Source organism: Hyaena hyaena, unplaced genomic scaffold, assembly GCF_003009895.1.
Source record: "Hyaena hyaena isolate Hyena2069 unplaced genomic scaffold, ASM300989v1 scaffold_411, whole genome shotgun sequence".
Classification (NCBI taxonomy): domain Eukaryota; kingdom Metazoa; phylum Chordata; class Mammalia; order Carnivora; family Hyaenidae; genus Hyaena; species Hyaena hyaena.
In genome coordinates this window covers 1096443-1099069 of record NW_024081040.1, presented here as the reverse complement: position 1 = coordinate 1099069, position 2627 = coordinate 1096443, and the positions used below count along the sequence as shown (strand labels likewise).

General features: G+C 42.7%; 1 long non-coding RNA gene across 1 annotated transcript; it reads left to right on the top strand.

Moving 5' to 3' along the window:
• Positions 1 to 257: 257 nt before the first annotated feature.
• Positions 258 to 1557, top strand: LOC120245179. Its single transcript, XR_005531723.1, has 3 exons — positions 258 to 438; positions 787 to 892; positions 1179 to 1557. It is a non-coding gene; the product is annotated as an uncharacterized LOC120245179 (long non-coding RNA).
• The last annotated feature ends 1070 nt before the right edge of the window (positions 1558 to 2627 follow it).

Below are 2627 nucleotides of genomic sequence, written 5' to 3'. Positions count from 1 at the left end.
TCAGATGCTCAACCGACTTAGCCACCCAGGTGCCCCCATATATGATTTTTCTAAAGTTTCTCCATGCTCTTCTGTTTTTAAATAGTTTACACATACATTTGTTATTTATTGAGTATATACCAAGTGTCAGGCAAGGAACCAGTAGTCAACGATCCCCAACCTCATGGAGCTTACATTTTCTAGGAGAAGAAGGCAATAAATAATGGACATAATCAATTGATGAACTAAACAATTGTTTCACATGCTAATAAAGCAGAGAAGGAGAGACTGGAAGAGTCAAAGTGAAAGATGATTTGCAATTTTAAATATGATTATCTGGATACACCTCACCTGAATGACATCTGCATAAAAACTTAAATGAGATGTGGGAGTTAAATGTATGGACATGTGGGGTAAATGCATTTATGGAAGAGGAACCACTGATGCAAAAGCCCTAAGGTGAGCATGTGTCCATTGTCCTTTGAGGAATGTTGAGGAAGCCAGCCAGCATGGTTGGAGCTGAGTGAATGAAGGAGAGGTGGGAGATAGGCAGCAATGGGCCAGAATAAGCAAAACTTGTAAGCCATCATAAGAATTGTCTTCTGCTGTGAATGAAATGGGGAGCGACTGGTAGCTTCTGAGCAGAGAAGGGACATGATGTCTCCAAAGCACTGAGACCAGACCGTAAGGGAGGAGGAGAGTAGAAATGTACATGTCAGGAGGCCATCCGAGTGATCCGGTGATGGGTGATGGTGACTCAGACCAGGGTGGAAGTAGTAGAGGTGATGGGAACTGTTGCAACTCTAGGTGCGTTTTGAGGAACAGCCCGTGAGATTTCTGGAAGATTGGATGTGGGGTGAGGAGGAGGACTCAAGGACAAGGCCAAGATGTTCAGTCGGAGAGATGGGCTGAGGTGCGGAAGGCTGGGAGTGGAGGGGGTTTCCGGCTGGGTGTGGCAGACATCACCCTTCAGTTTGGGACATATTGTATTTGAGAGACCTTATACTTCCTAAGGGAAGAATGATTACACATCCTGGGGAAAGACATTCCTACAACACTGTAGTATAAATATCAGAATCTCACTCATTATTGCTGGAGAAAGTTTTATTAGATCCTTCCACTTTCCTGTTCTAATTTGGACAATCTCATGCTGGAGCATATAACTATCACCCTGAGATATATTTCCTTTCGATTTTTAGGATGAGCCTCTGAGCAACACAGACCACATCCTCCTCTCTCTCGGTATTTACTGTCTCTTTGAAGTAAATACTCAGGTAACTTCCTCAGAAAAGATACACAACATTCTGAGACTATACATGTCTGAAACTGAGTTTAATCTGACCGACAGTCAGTAATTACTTGAGTATGAACAGAAGTCTACACCTCAGAGAACTTTAATGTTTCTGTATCCTGCTTTCCTGGAATCCATTGTTGTAGATGAGAAGTCCTATGTTTCCTACAGATTCTGTTCGTCTCCATAACTTTCATTTCTGACACCCAGAATGATGCCCAAATTAAAATTTTAAGATAAATTACACTGACAATTAAGGCAAAACTTTAAAAGCTACCCCATAAGAAAATGAGTTTATGGATTTCCTTGTGTTGTGTAATCAAAGAATTAAAAGCCAAACCAGCTGATACTAACTTGTCTACCAAGTTTTCACTATATGGGGACTTGGTTAGAAGAGAAGTTTTCTCCACCACCGTCCGAGCACTGCCTTTCATCTTCCCACTGCTCACCATCTCTCACCAGCTCCGTCTTCCTGCTCCAATCAGCCTAGGAAAGAGCAGCTGATCTGAAGTACATCCAAACATACAACTGAGGGGGAAAAAATCAATGAGGCAACAGAGTGGGGGAAATGGAGAGCATTCTCTACATAGGCTGAGAACCCCCTGCTAGCCATTTTTTCCCTCCAACTGTTCTAGATCAGTGCTGCCCAGCAGAACTTTATACAATGCTGGAAATAATTCTATGTGCTGTTCAATGAAATAGCACTAATATCATGTGGCTGTTAAGCACTCACAATGTAGTCAGTGCAACTAAAGAGCTGAACTTTCTAAATTGTATTTAACTGTTTTAGGTTTATTTATTTTTGAGAGAGAGAGAGAGAGAGAATGAGTGGGGAGGGGCAGAGAGAGAAGGAGAGAGAGAATCTCAAGCAGGCTCTGACCCACTAGTATGGAGCCCGACTTGGGCTCAAACCCAAAAACCATGAAATCATGACCTGAGCCGAAATGAAGAGTTGGGCGATTAACCAACTGAGCCCACCCAGGTGCCCCTAAATTGTATTTAATTATAATTAATTTCCACTTAATTAGCTGCATGTGGCTAGCAACTACTATATTGAACAGGACAGTCCCCAGGTAGGGATGAGATGATAGCCACCACAGAAAGCTGTTAGCCACCTGTTACAGAGGCTCTTGTTAAATTACCCTCAGGCTTAAGGGTGTTTCTGTTGTCTTAAATTCAGAGACAAGAAAGAAACTCCTTGTTAACATCCTGATAGCCAGCAGGTGAACTGCCCATTCTGCAACCTCAGGCAATTCTCAGCCTGCATGTTGACCTTCTGGCCTCTCCTCCACTCATGAACCTCCCCATTAAGTTACCTTCAGCACGCTAAATGCTGCACTATCTTTCATCTTTTACA